Here is a 20,590-nt window from a genome sequence, read left to right as displayed (position 1 = left end):
CATCCCTGGCCTGTCCTCCGGGAATATATGGAGGAAAATTTCTAGTACTCCACATAGGAGTCCTCAGAGGAAGGAATTCACCCACTGCGAAGCCAGCACAGCTCCCCTGACCGGCGACACAGGGTTTAGAACAGATACCCACGCCCATCTGTATTGGGTGGTGGGGTGGTGGCCTACATCTTGGCACCACTGTTAACCTGGAACTGTCCTCTGAAGACTTCCAACCTGTTCCTGCCACAGGGCCTTTGCACTCCCTGTTCCTCTGCCTAGTACACCCATCCCCCTTAGAGTCATTTTGTTGGCTCCTTCTTGTCCTACAGGTCTCAGCTCAAGTGTCAACTCCCAGGGAAGACATCACCTCTGACCCCCTCAGCTAAAACCCCAAGGCCACTCTCATCTCCCTCATCACTCTGATGGGTGTCCTTCATGGCCTTTATCAAAAGCTGAAGTTACGTCATTTTCTTATTTGTTTACTGGTTGATCATTGCCTCTTCACAGAATGTCAGCTCTCCAAAGGCGGGGTTGAACACACCTCGCTCACCACTGAGTTCCCAGTGCCTGGTGCAACGCAGACCACACAGCAGGTTCTCAACAGATGCTGAGCAGGAGTGACTTTAAAAACCCAGAGGGTGTCTACGGCCATACCACCCTGAACGCGCCCGATCTCGTCTGATCTCGTCTGATCTCGGAAAAACCCAGAGGGCACCAGAGGGGGACAACGCCAGCCCTGGACTCCAAGCCTCAGGCCACCCTGATGACTCCCTACCCAGCAGGGCTCACTTGGCCTCACCCTCCCAGCTGCTCCCTGGCCCTGGCCTTGGAGGCTGGACCCCACAATTGAGCCCTGGACCTAAACCGTCCTAAGTTCACATCCTGGCACTGTCAGTAATCGGCTGCAGGACCCTGGACACATCTCTGGGCCTCGGCTTCCTCATCTGTAACATGAGTCTGCCCAGCAGGGATCCTGGGAAGATGAACTGGAATAACAGACTTCAACATGGTTAGGTTCCTAATGGGTGCCCCGGCAGAGTGGGCCTTTGAGCCTCGGGGGAGTCCAGCTGAATGGCCGGCAGCATTTCCCAGAGGCTGGGCGCAGGGTTCCCAGCAGCTGTTGGCGGCTGACTAAGGCCCTTCCTTCCCGGGAGGAGCCGCCCCCACACCCAGGAAGAATGGCAGGCGGGCACCCGCCTGGCACTGGAGACCACTTCCTATTTTCATCCTATCCTATGAACATGCCTCCTGCCAGAGCGGGCCGGACTGCCATCCTCCACAAGGGCCAGAGTCTGGCGCTGGGCAACGGTGGCCTGCTGCAGACCCGGATGAGGGCCGGGGTCCAATCAGACCCAGTCAGGGGGGCTTCCTGAGAGACGGAGCCCCTCACCCTCAGCGCTGCCCGGGGCTGCCTCCTCCCCCAGACCCTCCACTCAGCCGGAGGCTGCTGGCAGTGAAGGCTGGTGGGCACTGACTGGAGCAGACAGTGATCACCCTCGGGGTCAGCGACTGGCCCTCTGTGCCCAAAGAAACACTATATGAGCCAGGACTCAGCACTGGCTACTCCTTTTGCTATCCCGTCGCTGCCTTTCTGGGCCCCAGCCCAGGAAGGGGTGGCAGCCTGGACGGTTTAGAACCCCACTGCCCGCCACAGTTGACCTCTGGGAAAAGCCCCACAGGACTAGGGAAAAACCTACTCCTCCTGGGAGCCACGCCACCAGGGCCCCACTGGCCTTCACCGCCCCACCCCCTCCACTCATCCACAAATGGCCCAGGAGAGCCTTGGGCACTTTCCAGCAGAAAATCCGGCTCCAGCGCTGGAATGTCAGGCAGACTCAGTGGGTCAGAGGTGTCAGAGGCCCTGCTCTTCAAGATGGGACCTCTGCTCTGACCAGCTCAGGCTTGGGGACCAAGACTGGCCTGGCTTCAGGGTCTGGGAAAGAAGGCTGGGGCCCAGATGTATGATGTGTGGTGTATGATGTCCTGGAGAGGGTGGGGGGTCTTGGCCCAGGCCGGGAGTGACACTAGAAGTCACGCCACTCATTCTGGGCACAAGACGTGGGGACCCCTCCTTTTGAGCCCCTGTGGAGTTCCAAGCCAGGAGGGCAGCAGGGTGGGGGCCCAGCTGACCCTGAGTCTACTGTGAAGGGGTGTGGGTGGAGTCAGAGACCAGGGTCTCTTTTGTGCCCACATACACCCTGGGGTGGCAAGGAGGGGACAGACCCTGCCCTGAGAGTGCAGAGAGTATAGGAGAGGAGGAGGGACATCCCTCAGCCCCAGGCCTCAGCAACCAGCCACCCATCCCTGAAGGCACAACTCCCCCCACCCACAGGTCCCTGCCCTGCAGGATGTCTCCCTGGAAGCCCCGGCGTCCCCTCTGAATTTCTCCCCTAAGGCATTCAGCTGAGGACACCCTGCCCTCTCGAGTTCTGGCTTCTGCCAAGTGGAGGCTGAGGAACCTCTGGGGTGGGGGAAGGGCGGTGTGGCCCCAGGGCTCCCTCAGGCTGACAGGGCTGACTCTGAGAGTTGGGGTGCCTGGTGGAGCAGGACATGTGGCAAGTGAGGGGAGGGTCAGAGCGTGGTCTGTGTGTGTCTGTGGACTGTGTCACTGAGTGGCGTGTGGTGTATGTGGGCCACATCAATGTGGCCTGTGTGTCAGTGTATGATGTGTGGTCTGTGTATGGTGCATATGTCTGTGATCTGTATCAGTGTGCTATGTGTGATATGGGCATTGTGTGGTGTCTGTGTTAGTGTGTGGTATAGAGGTCTATGTGGTGTGTGTCTGTGTGTCGGTGTGGTATGTGTGATGTGGGGGGGTCCATGCATGTAGTTTTTGTGTCTTTCTATGGTATGTGTATCTGTGTGTGGTATGGGGGTTGGTGTGTAATGTGTGTGCTTGCCTGTGGTGTGTGTGTGGTGTGGGGGTCTCTGTGTGATGTGTGTGTCTATGTGTGATGTGGGGGGTTCTGTGTGTATGATGTGTCTCTTTGTGTGGTATGTTTGTGATGTGGGGTCTGTGTGTAGTGTGGGGTCTGTGTGTGGTGTGTGTGTCTGGGTGTGGTGTGGGGGTCTGTGTGTGGTGTGGGTCTGTGTGTGGTGTGGGTCTGTGTGTGGTGTGATGGTGTGTGTGTGGTGTGGGTCTGTGTGTGGTGTGATGGTGTGTGTGTGGTGTGGGGTCTGTGTGTGGTGTGGGGGTCTGTGTGTGGTGTGGGGTCTGTATGTGGTGTGTGTGTCTGTGTGTGGTGTGGGGGTCTGTGTGTGGTGTGGGTCTGTGTGTGGTGTGGGTCTGTGTGTGGTGTGATGGTGTGTGTGTGGTGTGGGGTCTGTGTGTGGTGTGGGGGTCTGTGTGTAGTGTGGGGTCTGTATGTGGTGTGTGTGTCTGTGTGTGGTGTGGGGGTCTGTGTGTGGTGTGGGGTCTGTGTGTGGTGTGATGGTGTGTGTGTGGTGTGGGGGTCTGTGTGTGGTGCGGGGGTCTGTGTGTGGTGTGGGTCTGTATGTGGTGTGATGGTGTGTGTGTGGTGTGGGGGTCTGTGTGTGGTGTGGGGGTCTGTGTGTGGTGTGGGTCTGTATGTGGTCTGATGGTGTGTGTGTGGTGTGGGGGTCTGTGTGTGGTGTGGGGTCTGTGTGTGGTGTGGGGTCTGTATGTGGTGTGAGGGTCTGTGTGTGGTGTGGGTCTGTGTGTGGTGTGGGTCTGTATGTGGTGTGATGGTGTGTGTGTGGTGTGGGGGTCTGTGTGTGGTGTGATGGTGTGTATGTGGTGTGTGTGTCTGTGTGTGGTGTGGGTCTGTGTGTGGTGTGGGTCTGTGTGTGGTGTGGGTCTGTGTGTGGTGTGATGGTGTGTGTGTGGTGTGGGGTCTGTGTGTGGTGTGGGGGTCTGTGTGTGGTGTGGGGTCTGTGTGTGGTGTGTGTGTCTGTGTGTGGTGTGGGGGTCTGTGTGTGGTGTGGGTCTGTGTGTGGTGTGATGGTGTGTGTGTGGTGTGGGGTCTGTGTGTGGTGTGGGGGTCTGTGTGTGGTGTGGGGTCTGTATGTGGTGTGTGTGTCTGTGTGTGGTGTGGGGGTCTGTGTGTGGTGTGGGGTCTGTGTGTGGTGTGATGGTGTGTGTGTGGTGTGGGGGTCTGTGTGTGGTGTGGGGGTCTGTGTGTGGTGTGGGTCTGTATGTGGTGTGATGGTGTGTGTGTGGTGTGGGGGTCTGTGTGTGGTGTGGGGGTCTGTGTGTGGTGTGGGGTCTGTGTGTGGTGTGTGTGTCTGTGTGTGGTGTGGGGGTCTGTGTGTGGTGTGGGTCTGTGTGTGGTGTGATGGTGTGTGTGTGGTGTGGGGTCTGTGTGTGGTGTGGGGGTCTGTGTGTGGTGTGGGGTCTGTATGTGGTGTGTGTGTCTGTGTGTGGTGTGGGGGTCTGTGTGTGGTGTGGGGTCTGTGTGTGGTGTGATGGTGTGTGTGTGGTGTGGGGGTCTGTGTGTGGTGTGGGGGTCTGTGTGTGGTGTGGGTCTGTATGTGGTGTGATGGTGTGTGTGTGGTGTGGGGGTCTGTGTGTGGTGTGGGGGTCTGTGTGTGGTGTGGGTCTGTATGTGGTCTGATGGTGTGTGTGTGGTGTGGGGGTCTGTGTGTGGTGTGGGGTCTGTGTGTGGTGTGGGGTCTGTATGTGGTGTGAGGGTCTGTGTGTGGTGTGGGTCTGTGTGTGGTGTGGGTCTGTATGTGGTGTGATGGTGTGTGTGTGGTGTGGGGGTCTGTGTGTGGTGTGGGGGTCTGTGTGTGGTGTGGGTCTGTATGTGGTCTGATGGTGTGTGTGTGGTGTGGGGGTCTGTGTGTGGTGTGATGGTGTGTATGTGGTGTGTGTGTCTGTGTGTGGTGTGGGTCTGTGTGTGGTGTGGGTCTGTGTGTGGTGTAGGTCTGTGTGTGGTGTGGGGGTCTGTGTGTGGTGTGGGGTCTGTATGTGGTGTGATGGTCTGTGTGTGGTATGGGGGTCTGTGTGTGGTGTGGGTCTGTGTGTGGTGTGGGTCTGTGTGTGGTGTGGGGTCTGTGTGTGGTGTGGGGTCTGAGTGTGGTGTGGGTCTGTGTGTGGTGTGGGGGTCTGTGTGTGGTGTGGGGTCTGTGTGTGGTGTGGGGTCTGTGTGTGGTGTGGGGTCTGTGTGTGGTGTGGGTCTGTGTGTGGTGTGGGGGTCTGTGTGTGGTGTGGGGTCTGTATGTGGTGTGATGGTCTGTGTGTGGTATGGGGGTCTGTGTGTGGTGTGGGTCTGTGTGTGGTGTGGGGTCTGTGTGTGGTGTGGGGTCTGAGTGTGGTGTGGGTCTGTGTGTGGTGTGGGGGTCTGTGTGTGGTGTGGGGGTCTGTGTGTGGTGTGGGGTCTGTGTGTGGTGTGGGGTCTGTGTGTGGTGTGAGGGTATGTGTGTGGTGTGGGGGTCTGTGTGTGGTGTGGGGGTCTGTGTGTGGTGTGGGGTCTGTATGTGGTGTGAGGGTATGTGTGTGGTGTGTGTGTCTGTGTGTGGTGTGGGGGTCTGTGTGTGGTGTGGGGGTCTGTGAGTGGTGTGGGGTCTGTATGTGGTGTGATGGTCTGTGTGTGGTGTGGGGGTCTGTGTGTGGTGTGAGGGTATGTGTGTGCTGTGGGGGTCTGTGTGTGGTGTGGGGGTCTGTGAGTGGTGTGGGGGTCTGTGTGTGGTGTGGGGGTCTGTATGTGGTGTGATGGTCTGTATGTGGTGTGTGTGTCTGTGTGTGGTGTGGGGGTCTGTGTGTGGTGTGGGGTCTGTATGTGGTGTGATGGTGTGTGTATGGTGTGGGGTCTGTGTGTGGTGTGGGTCTGTATGTGGTGTGATCGTGTGTGTGTGTGGTGTGGGGGTCTGTGTGTGGTGTGTGTGTCTGTGTGTGGTGTGGGTCTGTATGTGGTGTGGGTCTGTATGTGGTGTGATGGTCTGTGTGTGGTGTGGGGGTCTGTGTGTGGTGTGGGTCTGTATGTGGTGTGGGTCTGTGTGTGGTGTGTGTGTCTGTGTGTGGTGTGATGGTGTGTGTGTGGTGTGGGGGTCTGTGTGTGGTGTGTGTGTCTGTGTGTGGTGTGTGTCTGTGTGTGGTGTGGGGGTCTGTGTGTGGTGTGGGGTCTGTATGTGGTGTGTGTGTCTGTGTGTGGTGTGGGGGTCTGTGTGTGGTGTGGGTCTGTGTGTGGTGTGGGGTCTGTGTGTGGTGTGGGGTCTGTATGTGGTGTGAGGGTATGTGTGTGGTGTGGGGGTCTGTATGTGGTGTGGGGTCTGTGTGTGGTGTGGGGTCTGTATGTGGTGTGAGGGTATGTGTGTGGTGTGGGGGTCTGTGTGTGGTGTGGGGGTCTGTGAGTGGTGTGGGGTCTGTATGTGGTGTGATGGTCTGTGTGTGGTGTGGGGGTCTGTGTGTGGTGTGAGGGTATGTGTGTGCTGTGGGGGTCTGTGTGTGGTGTGGGGGTCTGTGAGTGGTGTGGGGGTCTGTGTGTGGTGTGGGGGTCTGTATGTGGTGTGATGGTCTGTATGTGGTGTGTGTGTCTGTGTGTGGTGTGGGGGTCTGTGTGTGGTGTGGGGTCTGTATGTGGTGTGATGGTGTGTGTATGGTGTGGGGTCTGTGTGTGGTGTGGGGGTCTGTGTGTGGTGTGGGTCTGTATGTGGTGTGATCGTGTGTGTGTGTGGTGTGGGGGTCTGTGTGTGGTGTGTGTGTCTGTGTGTGGTGTGGGTCTGTATGTGGTGTGGGTCTGTATGTGGTGTGATGGTCTGTGTGTGGTGTGGGGGTCTGTGTGTGGTGTGGGTCTGTGTGTGGTGTGGGTCTGTGTGTGGTGTGTGTGTCTGTGTGTGGTGTGATGGTGTGTGTGTGGTGTGGGGGTCTGTGTGTGGTGTGTGTGTCTGTGTGTGGTGTGTGTCTGTGTGTGGTGTGGGGGTCTGTGTGTGGTGTGGGGTCTGTATGTGGTGTGTGTGTCTGTGTGTGGTGTGGGGGTCTGTGTGTGGTGTGGGTCTGTGTGTGGTGTGGGGTCTGTGTGTGGTGTGGGGGTCTGTATGTGGTGTGTGTGTCTGTGTGTGGTGTGGGGGTCTGTGTGTGGTGTGGGTCTGTGTGTGGTGTGGGTCTGTATGTGGTGTGTGTGTCTGTGTGTGGTGTGGGGGTCTGTGTGTGGTGTGGGTCTGTATGTGGTGTGTGTGTCTGTGTGTGGTGTGGGGGTCTGTGTGTGGTGTGGGTCTGTATGTGGTGTGGGTCTGTGTGTGGTGTGGGTCTGTGTGTGGTGTGATGGTCTGTGTGTGGTGTGGGTCTGTATGTGGTGTGGGTATGTGTGTGGTGTGTGTGTCTGTGTGTGGTGTGTGTCTGTGTGTGGTGTGATTGTGTGTGGTGTGGGGGTCTGTATGTGGTGTGTGTGTTTGTGTGGAGTGCCCCCATGTCTGAGGGCCTGACCAGCGGCCGGGGGTGGTGCGGCGTCCGGTGCAGAGTCTGCGACTCCACGGGGCGCCCAGGAGCCCCAGGAGCCGTCCTGAAGGACCTGGGTTCCCCATGTGGTTACCTCACTTGGGCTGCAGGCAGGGCGCGCCTCAGAGACCAAGGTGCTGGCGCTCTCGGCATCCACCCACCCCCTCCCTCCAGATGTTGCCCAAAGCCCCGGGCCGGGGAGCCTGGGGCACATTTCCCCTCTCTGCCCAGGCCCGCACGGCCCATGTGCCAACCAGAGAGCGGTGGCTGTCACAGCGGGATTCCCCACCCTGTGGCCTTGAACTCCCTGCCCGGGGCTCGAGTCCAGCTCCGTCCCCTGAGAGCTCTGTGTGAGCCACTCTTCTCTCTGAGGCTCAGCCCCAGGACCCAGGTGGGGTGACCAGGCACTCAAGCTCAGTTAAAGGCGTGCGAAGAGGGGTCACACAGCTACTGCTATTGTCCTTACTGCTTCCTCCGGGCCAGGGCATTTTGGCTGGGGTCGGGGGGCAGGCTGTTCCCACCTAACTGGTCTGGGTCCCAAGCAGAGAAGGAGCTGGGGGCCAAACGGTGACCCCGGGCATGGCCAGTGCAAGTGCGGGTGGTGGGCCTCCTGGATGCCCCGCCCCCACCCCACCCACCGACCTCAGGGCTTACTGCCCACGCAGCTACCAGCCTGGGCCAGCACAACCAGTCTTCCATCCAAGCCTGGCCCATCCCTCCTGGCACCTGACAATACCCCAGGGAGGCAACCTGGAGTCAGGCCCACTTGAGCCCACTTCCGGGTGCTCCTTCTCCCTGCCTCTCTGACTCCCCAACTCCACACGCTTCTCACCTGCATCCCCCACCTTAGAGGGTGGCCCCCGCTCATCCTCCTTCTCTGCTCCTCTCCCTCCCATTCTTTCCTCCTCACCCTTCCCTTCTGTTCCTCCTCCCACCCGGAGGGAGTCTCATTGCTGGAGTTCCTGGGCCATCCTTAACCCCTCCCACTACTGCAAACCCAGATGGACCCAGGACAGAGGGCTGCTGGGCTCCACGGCCCTCAGAGCACCCATGTTGCGGGTGGGTCCCCTTTTAGAAGCAGGAGCCAGTGTGGAGACACTCCAGGTGCCAAGAAAGGCAACCAGGTAAGAGTCACATGGTGAGTGACCGGCAGGTTCTGTTGTCCTGGCCAGACCTTCTGGGGGCAGAGTCTGGGGACAGCGGTGTCTGCTTGGGAGCCCAGGACTCCCCAGGGGATAGGCTCTCAGCGTCCATGGGGGATTTCAATAGGACAATGGGCTAAATAACCCCCAGGCTGGTGCAGGCTGGGTGAGGGGGACAGGGTGGCCAGGGTAGTATCACTTCCAGTTGAGTCGAAGGGGACTGGGCCCAGGTAGCTTGGGAGGGGCCTCTGCTCAGCCTCTACCTCATTCTTAGCTCAGGGCTGAGACACAGATCTGGGACACAGATAGGTCAGGGGGACGGCGGCAGGGAGGGGACATGCTGTATGGGGAAGCCAGGGTCCCTCCATCCCCTAGAGTTTTATGGGCAGGTGCCCCAGCTGTGGGGCCAACGGGGACTACAAGCCATCCATAGCTGCCCTTCCTGTTCCAGGCCCCTTCTTAGCCAGGACCATGCTGAGGGTCAGAGGGTTAAAGGGTGGGGGTCTTGAGCCTCAGGTCCCCCACCTGCTACACAGCAGTTTGCAGGGATCAGGGTAGGGAGATGCCTTAGAGGCCTCTGGAAGACAGGAAGCCCAGAATCCCTTCTCTGATGGCTGGACCTCCAAGGTCCCTGGGCCCCAGAAAGGAGCCTCTGACTCCTTCATCCACAGGCTTTGGCTGCTTGCCTATTGCTCCAGGGCCCAGCCGTCTTCCCCTGCCCAGCAGGGCCCCCTCCCAGAGCCGGCCACCCGCCTGCCCTGGGCCCGCCACTGACCACAGCCCTGAGTGTGGAGTGAAGGGAAGAGGCTGGGCCGTGGAGACCAAGGGCCTCCTACTCCCGCCCCTCACAGCCAGGGTTGGAGCCAGGGGTCACCCCCTCATCCACCCCAGAGACCAGGCCAAGGATTGGTGGAAAGGCCGAGAGGTTCAGGGGTCACAGTGCATCGCTGGGTCGGAGGTCAAAGATTTGCTGACAACAGCCTTGGAGGTATTGATCCGGTGGGGGAGGTGACAGAACTCTGTCCCCTGCCAAGAGCTGTGGGCATGGGCTGGTGGTCAGCAAGCTGGATGCAGCAGAGCCCACCCCAGAACAGGTTTCTGGGGACGAGGGGCAGGGGGTTACACAGCCCCTCTCATGGCGCCAAGTCCCTCAACAGGCAGGGGACAAGTGGTCATATCACAAGGGATTTCAGTTATCATGCCTGAGCTGATGGTCCAGCGTGCCTGGGCCTGTGTCGCCAGGAGGACAGCAGGGACCTGGCGGCTATGTGCTCCAGCAACCAGAGCTCTCACAGGTATGAGACAGGCCTGGGGGAGCTGGGAACTGAGGAGTCAAAAAACCCGACATCATCTTCAAGAGAACAGCAGGCCAAGGGCCGGGCTGGCTTACTAAGGGAGGGTGCACAGCTGCAGTGACCCTCAAAGGTTTCCCCCAGTCTTACCTGCTGACCCCAGAGTCAGGCAGCCCCCAGCCCAGCCAGCTTCTAGGGGATGCAGGCATCATTCCAGCTCCCTTCCACCCCAGAAAGATGTAGTGAATCCTCCCCACTCCCATCCCCAACTTGTGCCCAGAGCCCACCCGGAGGTGGCCAGACACTCTGACTGCCCCTTACTCATCTCGCACACACCCACCCACCCAGCCTTGGCCCAGAAGGAGGGAGCCCCCATGACCGAGAGGGTGAAGGGGAAACTCGCCCAAATGAATTCACCCCTAACAGACTGGACCCAAGGTGTTTCCTTTTCTTTTGAATTATATGAATTCTTATGAGTTATATGAATGTGTACATATCTTTGTATGGAGGAGATTTTACTTACTTACTTAGCTATTTATTTTGGCCACACCATGTGGCATGTGAGATCTTAGTTCCCCAACCAGGAATTAAATCCATGCCCCCTGCAATGGGAGCCCAGTCTTAACCACTGGACCACCAGGAAAACCCCCCAAAGGTGTCTCTGCATCTATCCTTGAGGGTGCCAGGGGAGAGAGAGGAGGGGAGTGTGCATGCCTGTGTGTGTGCGTGTGTATCTGCATGTGTGTACATCCATGTGCTTGTTGCTATGTGAGCACATGTTTTTCCTGTGTGTGTTTATGTGCATGGGGTACATGTGTGAACATGCAGTTGTGTGCATGTGTGAACTGTGTGATCATGTGCACGTGGCTGCATTGTGTGTGTATGTGTGTGCATGTACTCACATGTGTTTGGCCCAGGCCCGAGGCTGGGCTGGCCCCCTTCCAAGCACTGCCTGGAGAGACACTCCAGCTGTCCCTTGGAATGGCTTGATCAGGGCTTAGCCAGAAACCCTCACCAGTCCCTGTGGCCCTGGCCCTGGCAGCTGGCCCAGAGCTGAAGGCTTCTGATCAGCCCTGGCCAAACTGGCAGCATGGCCAGAGGGCAGCTCTGTCCACTGGGAAGGCATGTGGTGGCCCCTGACTCAGAGCATACCTAGGTTCGAGGTCACTGGCACTGAGGCAGGAAGAGACACGTGGCCCCCTGGGGTCTGGAGCTCCTTGATGCAAATGGGGTCCCCTAGCAGTGGCCCCTGCTGGGAACACCAGGTATTGCAGACTGACTCTACAAGCCATCCTCAGGCAAAGGGCCCCCTTCGCTGCAAAAGATTCCTCCCTGCAAGAAGCAGTGGGTTGATACACATGGTTTTCAAACTGTGCTCTAAGGAAGCCTGGGGTTCCTCAGGTCTCTCCAGGGGCTCCCAAAAGTCAATGCTCCCAGTTTCTCACTTCCTTCTCAAAAGAGCATCGCTTTTAAGTATTGAGCTTTTTGAAGCGATTTCTCCCAAAATACTTTAAATCTCCAGGCTGATTTTGACCTTTCAGTTCCAGGAGTCTATTTATGAGTGTGTCTCAGTCAGATCTGCATTTAGAACAATTCATTGGGCTTTAACCCCATCAATTCCTGCCAGGTGTACAATGTCACTTTAGGTTGAGTTCTGACTTAAATACCTCTTAGAAAGCAAAAGAAGCAATAAAGAGAGGGGAATCCACTTCAGAGCTGGGCAGCTTTGGGGGTCCCCTGGGGCCCAATCCTTTGGCAAGGAGTTCACGCCTTCCAACAAAAGGGTATGTATGTGAGGGGCTCCCAGGGAGGGGCTGCCTCACCACTCTGGCCTTGACACGGGGAGGACCTGATAACAGGGCATCTCCACCCAACAGCCCACCGGCTCCCCCCACCACTCCAGAGGGGCAGAACAGTTACTGCCGGTCTCCCCCTGCCACGTGGCTTCTGGCATCCTCTCGCACGTCCCCAGCTCCTGCACGTAACACATGGGGCATACCACGTCGCCTGCATTCCACGCCTTGCTGTGTTTGCCTGAAGCCATAAAATGTGATTTGCTAGATATAAAACATGGTTCACAGGGAGGTAAAGCAGGGCCAGAGGTGCGGTGGGTGGCGGCTAGCCACCCTGGCCCCAGCCTGGCCCACCACTTCTAGCTTAGACTGGCCCCAGAAGCTCCCCATGGGGCCACTTCCCTGTAATTTCCTAGGGGGTGTGGCCACAACAGACCAATCAGAGCACGACAAGGTCTGGGGACCTCTGGGGCAGACACACCTTGTTCAGGTCTTTGGCTTTCTTCCAGGGGGATGGGTGCTGAGGCCCAGGGTTGGTCCTGCCCTGGCCAGACCAGGTTGGGATGGATGGGGGACAGCCTTGACCCACTCATCCCTGTTCATTCATTCATTCATTCATTCAGCAGTGGAGAGACTCAAGACAGGAACTTTGTTGCCCTTCCCTCTGCCCCACTCCCTCTGACTTTGCTCCCAGCCAAGAAGACACTATCCAGGAGCCTGGAGACAGACCAGCCCTGTCCTGCCCTGGGGAGCCCTCAACCAGCGGGGAAAGGCCCTCAAGGGTTTTAACTGCTTCTCAGCCTACAAAGATATGAGGACTGGGTCCTATTGGATCCACCACAAGCTGTGGCCTCCACTCCTCACCAGCCATTACCAGCCCCAGATAGAACAAGCCCTTCAGCCACATCCCAGCATGAAGGCCCCACTGCCTGGCCCCCGAGGGCCTCTCCATGTTGCATGTCCTTGAGGAGAAGAAGGCAACGTAGCCTGAGGCCCTATGTAGTCTGTTTTCTCCCACCCTCCACCCTTTATCACTTCACCCATCCACACAGGCCTAGGTGTTTCACTAGTAACAGGTTCAGCTTGTTCCTGCCTCAGGACCTTTGCACATACTGTTCCAGGTACCCTGAATGCTCTTCCCTCTGGTGTTCACACAACTGATCCTCTTCATTACCTGTTCACAGAAGCCCTCCCTGGACCCTCCTTGCCCATGACCCTCCCAGTTCCTCCATGAATGATTTCCCCTGTGACAGGGTCCCCACCGCAAATTCTCTGGTTCATTTACTGCTGACTTTAGCATTCTGTAGCCTGTAGGTTCCATGGAGTAGAGTCCAGCCGTTGTCTATGGCTGAATCCCTAGCACCAGGCACATGTGAGTGGGTCCCCCTCACTTTCGCTGAGCGGTCCACAAGTAAGTGCATGTCTAGAGGCTGGGAACTAGGCCCACGGCGAGCAGAGTAGGGCTGTGGGAATCTAACTGCCGAGCTGGACGGGGCGGGCAGGTGCAAGTGGGACTCTACCCTCCTCCTTCACCTGGCAGGTAGGCCTGCCTGCTGGCAAAGCGCTCACCTGGACGTGCCAGCAGGAAGGCGCTCCCTCCCCCGCAGGAAGGCATCTGGGCCAGGGAGGGGCCCAGGTGGCCAGGAGTCAGCGCTGCCACCCCACCACTCACTAGCTCTGTCCTCAGCTGGATCAATATGGGCAGGAGGTGGAGACTGTCTCCTCCTGGACAAGGCGATGCCACCCCCATGGGCTAAACACAGCTAGTGGGTGCTCAGATGTCTTGACAGACCAGAAAGCACCCCTTGATCAAGGGAAGGGGGACAAGCCTGGGTGGGGAAGGGGGGGTGCGGATAAGGGGACTTCTGTCCCATGGGCTCCTGGTGACACCTAGTGGCCAGCATTCCTGATGCACTGTTTCCCCCATTCCCTGAACTCTCTCCTGGGGGAGGTCCCAGGGAGAAGGGGCACCCCAGCCCTCGGTCTCACCCACTCACGTTCTCACGATCCCTGTCTCTGGGCCCACACCCACACGCTCACTCTCACACCATCTCTCAAGGCTCCTCCCACCCACGCACAGTCACAGAGACACCTGGGGCCCCTAGGGTGTCCCTGGGCCCTCTAGGCAAAGGGTCTTCACCAGGGCCAGCTCCTACCCTCCAGCCTCCCCACCCCCACCCAGGTGCACCATGACCAGCTAGTCGCCCCTGGGGAGGGAGGCCTCAAGGGGGAGGCTGCAGTGACACGCTGGGCTCCCTGCCCATCCCCTCCCCCTGATAAACACAAACCAGGCCGGGGGCCCAAGACCGAGGTCGAGAAGCAGCAAGAACCCAGGAGGTCGCCATCCTGACCAGAAGCCCAGGAAGAACCAGCCCCATGAGCAAGGCCTGCACGAATGAGGGTGGTGACCCTTGAGGACTCCGGGCAGGGGAAGGGGCCTGGGAGCCAGGCCAGGCCCCGGAGTGGGTACGTCCACGCTGGCCAAGAACAACCTCAGCTGAGCCGGGGCCAGGCCGCCTGCGTCACGGAGAGGAGCCTGAGGAACTGGGGGAAAGGCCTGGGGGGTGGGGTGTCTGAGCCCTACCAACTGAGGCATGGGGCACGCGAGGCCAGCAGTACCGGGCGGGGCCTGCCTGGGCCCCGGAACCCCAGACTCAGTGGACTGGAGGGACCCAGTTCAGGTATACTGCCGGCCCTCTCCTGCAATAGCCACCAGGAGAGGAGGGCAAAGGTCACTTTCCCCATTTTTTTTTTTCCCCAGTTGGGAGCATGAGACCCAATGGGAGCTGACAGAGGCAGGAGTTGCTGGTGCCTCCCTTCCCAGACTGCAGGGTATCAGGGCCTTCACCTCCTATAGGGCTTCCCTGATGGCTCAGATAGCAAAGAATCCACCTGCAACGCAGGAGATCCAGGTGTGTTCCCTGGGTCCGGAAGATCCCTGAGAAGGGAATGGCTACCCACTCCGATATTCTGGCCTAAAGAATTCCATGGACAGAGGAGTCTGGTGGACTACAGACCATAAGGTCGCAAAGAGTCGGGCACGACTGAGCCAGTAACACCATCACCTCCCATATCCTCCCAGGATCTGGCATCCCTCGGCGCTGTGCACCCAGCTCAGCCAGCTTGGAGATGGCCTCATCCACCCGCGCACCCTCCCTGAGCTGCCTCCACCTGCACCACGCAGAGGAGGTGTCCCAGAAGCCGGAGCACCCCCGGGATGGGATGCAGTCTCTGCCATGGGCTGAGAGGTGGCCAGGTAGGCATGGCCACAGCCCTTCTCTGCCCCGTCCACAGCCCTGGCCCACTTGCCAGGCATGAACCTCGCTCAGGGACAAGCAGGCTTGCGGGGAGATGAGGAGTGAGGTGAAGGCCACCCCAGGAGGTGCCCCATGCCCCAGGGACACCTTAAGGGCTGGAAGTTCTGGTTCCTTAAGCGGTAGATGCCAGGAACTGAACTGGAGGCGGGACCCTCCCCTCTGCCTCCCCAGTGCTCATCCTCAGCCCTAGCCCCACTTTGGACCGGAGCAGACCTTCCCCAAGAGACACCTGTGGATGGAGAGATTCCAGGGTCCTGTGAGAGAGGGGGCAGAAGCTCTGGGCAGGGAGACTCCAGGTCCTTCCCCCACCCCACAGGCTATAACCCACTGCCCTCCCAGAGCTGCCCCTCGACAGGCACCTCTTCCAGTCTCTGGGGGGGCACTGGAGGCCTCAGAGGATGAAACAAGGCTTGAACTGAGTTGCAGTCTCAGCCACGTCACGTTCTTGGGAGTCATACTCTGACAATGCTGGCCCTGGGGCGTGGGACACGTGGAAGGAAATACTGGCCCAGGTGATGCTGGGGAGAGGCTCTGGTGGAGGGCTCCCTGGAGAAGACCCCTAGGCTGAGAAAGCTCCCCCAGACCAGGGATGTGGATAGAATTCCATGGTAATGAAGAGGAAAGGGCCTTGAGAAGGACAAGACCCCGAGCTGCTGGGAGGGAAAGGCATGAGGGGGAGGTGGGCGAGGCTAGGGCAATAGGGCCCTGGTGGCCATGGGGTGGGATGGGTCAGCTGTCCCTGCCTGCGGGGGCCGGGGAGGCAGTGGTGACTGGGCCCAGGGGAGAAATCCAGACACAGGTCTTACAGTGTTTGCGGGAAAGTGGAAGGGGCTTCTCTTTGGAAGGGGCCTGGCTGCCCTTCCAGATCAGAGAACCAGCTGGCTGAGAGGCCCTCGGAGTTCTTGCGCTCCTCCCATGGGGTGTTTGAGAAATGGAGGGAAACACTGGATGTCATGCAATGAGAGTGCTACAGGCATTATCGAGGTGGGGGTGGGGGCGGTGGGGTGGGGGCGGTGGGGTGGGGGCCATCCTGCCCAGGGGCAAGTCGCCCCATGCCCACACAGCGTCTGAATATCACACGGGACACTCAGGTAGGGGTGGTTCCGCCCCTCAGGGAACCTTTGACAATGTCTGGTCACACTTCTGATCATCACCTGGGGTGGGAGTGCTCCTGACCTCTAGTGGATGGAGGCCAGGGATGCTGCTCACATCCCACAATGCACCATACCACATCAGTAGCACCAAGGCCGAGGAATTCCTGGCGAAGGTGAAGACTCTCTTGGTAACAGTGAGAAGTCTGGAACCTGCATTGGTTTTACATGGTTTCCAAATACAGAATTTCCTAGGATGCAACAAGCATGACAATCCTGGGAAAATATGTCCTTGTTTCATTTGGATGTTTATCAAAAGAGTTGTTTGCAGACTTCCCTGGTGGTCCAGTGGTTAAGGCTCTGACTTCCAATGCAGAGGGCACAGGTTTGATCCCTGGTCAGGGAGCTAAGATCCTACATGCCACGAGATATGGCCAAAAATTAAAAAATAAACTTTAAAGATTTTAAAATAAAACTTATGGGGAGCTGTTGTGTAGCACAGGGAACTCGGCGTTCTGTATAGAGGGAGAAAGAATCTAAAGGAGAGTGGAGACATGTGTGCGTGTGGCTGATTTGCTTTGCTGCACACCTCAAACTAACACAACATTGTAAACCAACTATATACTCCAATAAAAATTTTAAAAAATATAAAATAAAAAAACAGAGTTGTTTTGCCATTTTGGAAATGCGCCATCCCTGAGCTGTGGCTCCTGCAGCCATCTGAACCTGGAAGGATGCTCCGAGCCCAGTCTGGTCTACAGCTGTCAGCCTCCATGATTCTGCACAACCAGTAACTGAGTCCTCTGGAGGTCATACGCAAGCATTTTCCAAATCAACCACGCATCGTGAAGTTACCATTTACATCCCTTTTATTTCTCTCTAGTTTTAAAGTTAGGGCATTATGTTGATTCTTATTAAATTTGACTGTAGGTTACATTACCTATGAATTTTACTCCGGGGTGGCAAGAAGACATGATAACATTCCTTATAAAAAGGCCAGTGAATCAACAGGCTGGGCTGAATGCCAGGACGGACTCCAGTGAGCAGCTCAGGACCAGGAGGCCCATGCCTCCCGGGAGTCGCAGTTTCCGCATCTGACTATCCCAGCTCTCCACTTAGCAGCTACGTGACTATTTCCACTCCATGCCACAGCTTTTCCACCTTAAAAACGGGGAGACAACACAGCGCCGGCTCCGCTCCCATCTCCCCGCCACCAGACAACGCCCTGAATCTATCCCGTGGCCTGGCCCCCTTCCCTCTTGGCACGACTCACCCTTAGCCAGGCTGACCTGGACCCCATGGGCAGCCTGGAGTTGCCTGAGGCCCTGGGAATCCTCACTTCACACATCTTCCTCCCTGTGAGGTGGGCCTGAGAGAACGTGCCATCCTCCTCTTGGGAAAGAGTTCCAACAGATGCTGGTCCTGAGGTCCTCTGGAATGGAGCTGAGTGGGCCCGAGGCCCCCAGACCTATGCATGTCAGGAACAGACAGGGCGGGGTCAGATTCAGGCCCTCCCCTACTGCAGATCTCAGTCCAGCCCACCCAGGGTGGCCAAGGCCTTGTGCCCAAAGGGGTGGTCCCAGGAGGGTGACCCAGGGGCCGGGGGTGGGGAGATCCCTCTGACATTGAGACAGCCGCTCTCCAGACCCTTCTCTGTGGGCACCCAGGGTCCAGCAGGCCCACCTGCACAAAGTCCTGGAAAAGCAGATGGACCTGTGTTTCCAGAGTGGATCACCCCTCACAACCCAGGGGAGACAGACCCCTACCCTCCCACACAGGGAGGGCTCCCCAGGATGGGGGGGATCCAAGTGGGGGGTACCCAGAGAGCTGTCCTGTCCAGGGTCCCATACTTAAACTTTCTGTGAGGTTCCCCTGTGACATTCCACCATGGCCCTTAAGCTGCCCGCAAGACTGAGGACAGTCCCTGCCCATGGAATCATAAGATCCTGCAGTGTCCCAGGGGCTGGTGTGTCTCAAATTCAGAGTATCTGGTGATGCGCAAACTCTTGTTTTCACGTTAAAAGCATTAGTTTGTTACAAGCACATGCCTAGATTGCCCCAATATTTAGTAGTAACTGATTTTGACCTTTCTCTGTGTTTTGAGGCACCAGGCCTCTGAGGGACCCGCCTAAGCGCCCGGCCCACAGTGCCCGCTCCCCTCCAGCGGCGCCCGCTCCCCTCCAGCGGCGCCCGCTCCTCCGCCCGCACCTTTCTCAGGCTGACTGCCTCCCTGCGTGTTGGGCAGGTGGGGAAGCTGGGCCCACGGGGCCCACAGCGCCCCTGCCCACCAGGCTGTGGTCGGCCTGTCAGGGCAGCTCCACTCCGCTGTGAGAAAGGCCAGGGCCCATCAGATAAGGCCCTGGGCCCTCCCCACACCACCGCCACTGCAGAGGCTCTATCGCCTCCCGACCTGCCCCAGCCCTGCCCCGGGGCAGGTGTGCTGCGCGGAATGAATTTCACTACGAGATCTCTCTGGTTTCACTATGAGTTTCCTGACCCAGGCCAGCACCCACGGCCCCCGGGGCCTCGCCTCCAGGTCTAGGGCCAGGACAGGCGGCAGAAGGAGGAAGCGGGCACAGCCCTTGGGAACGACTTCCCTGGCTCCCAGCTGACTCCAAAAGAGGCTAGCTCCTTTCCCAAGAAGCCCGTCCCAACCCCTTAGAACAGGATTCGCCGGGGCCTGATTTCCTTGATGTCTGAGAGGGAGGCAGGCTACAGGGTCCACCCCAGGGTCAGGAGGCTGCCCTCTGGTGGCGTCCTTTGGAATGGCATGTGTCCTTGAGAGAAAGCCGGGGGCCTCGGTGTCCTGATCCAGGAAGCTCACCTGGCAAGATTTAGGGCTGGGACAACCAGGAAGGAGAGGAGAGCCCAATTCCAGAGCAGAGGCCCAAGCCACAGCTTCTCATGTTCTCTACTGGTCCCTGTTACCCACAGCCCTCACCACCTCCAACAGGGAGCTACCCAGGGTTGTGCCTATGGGGGTCTCAGGGGAGGACATGGGATGACACAGCAAGACACAAGAGTTCCAGACTCCCCAGCAGGTCACCCTACCCCTCTTTTTCCCTCTTCCAACCAGTGGGCCCAGGAACCCCAGGCCCTGGGCAAGCTGCCCCCCAGAACATCTGCGGCACTGGGGGGTCATGACCGGTCCCCACTCCCTCCCCCTCACAGAGGGTCAGTGACTCATCTAGCTTAGAAGTCGGGAGCAGGACTGGGGCTGGAAGCTGTATCTCTGAGTTCCCAGGTCAGATGCCTGGGAACCCACACTGAGGACCTACTGTGTGCTGGGAGTAAGGCCAGACTGCCTCTGAGGAGCATCTGGTCCAGCAGGGAGGGAAGTAGTAAGCAGAGGTGTAAGGTGGGCACAGAAGAGGCACGTGGTCCCACCCGGGGACCAGGAGGTCTTCCTGGAGAAGGTGGTGAGCAGGCTGACTCACAGGGGACACAGGAGCAGGAAGGCTTGCGCGAGGGGGTGCAGGCCAAGCAGACAGCATGGGCAAGGCAAGATGGGGACCGACATCTGAGCATGCAGAGCCTGGCACAGTGGCTTTAAAGAAGGTGACTGCACATCCCAGATTGCTCAGACATCGGGTTAACGCCCTCTCATCCTGCTTTAATTATTAATAGCACCCCCTTGCCTTTTCAAAAGGGTCCCAGTTTGGACTGTTAGTCAAATGGCCTCCCTGGATTTCCCTGGTGGTCCAGTGGTTAAGAATCCACCTGCCAGAGGCAGGGGAATGGGTTCGATCCCAGGTCCAGGAAGATCCCACATGCCTTGGAGCAACAAAGCCCGTGTTCCACACCTACTGAGCCCGCCTGCTGCAACTACCGAAGCCTGCGTGCCTAGAGCCTGTGCTCCTCAACAAGAGAAGCCACTGCAATGAGAAGACTGTGCGTCACAGCTGGAGAGCAGTTCCTGCTTGCTGCAACTAGAGAAAGCAGAGCAACGAAGACCCAGTGAAGACAAAAATAAGTAAATAATTTTCTTTTAAAGAGGAAGAAACCTGTTCTTTAAAGAAAAAAATTAAAAATAAATAAATAAATGGCCTCCCTGCTGAAACACCTCTGCAGGGGGTTGACCCATACCCCCATGGCTGCACTGAGCAGGGAGACTTTGGGATGGGGGAGAGGGATTTGATTTGCATTTTGGAGCAATCCTGGGGTGATGAAGAAACTGTCATCAGCCTGGAGGAAAGAGTGGGTGGTGGAGAGTACTGGGGAGGCTGGTGTGGAGGCTAGAGGAGTCACAGCTCCGGGAGTGGAGACTGAGATAGGGATCGCAGAGTGGGTGAGGGCTTGGTGTCCTGACACACCCTATCATGTGATCATTCTAGAAGCACCAAATGTGCAGGCTGAGCCATCAGCTTTGGGCACAGGGGTCCCTGCCATGGACCCTCACAACACGGAGAGCCAGAATGTCACCAGCCCAGAATACAAAGGCGTTGTTTTTAATTTCAGTCTCACTGATTATTTTAAAGTTTGGTAACTAGCTGAACAAAGGTGAACTGAGAGAGAGGAACAAATGTAATACCAGGGCCCTTCCTCCCAAGGCCAGAAGATGCTGGGCT

This window comes from Cervus elaphus, chromosome 4, assembly GCF_910594005.1.
Source record: "Cervus elaphus chromosome 4, mCerEla1.1, whole genome shotgun sequence".
Taxonomy (NCBI): Eukaryota; Metazoa; Chordata; class Mammalia; order Artiodactyla; family Cervidae; genus Cervus; species Cervus elaphus.
The sequence above is the reverse complement of the archived record's forward strand: the minus strand, read 5'-3'. Positions refer to the sequence as shown.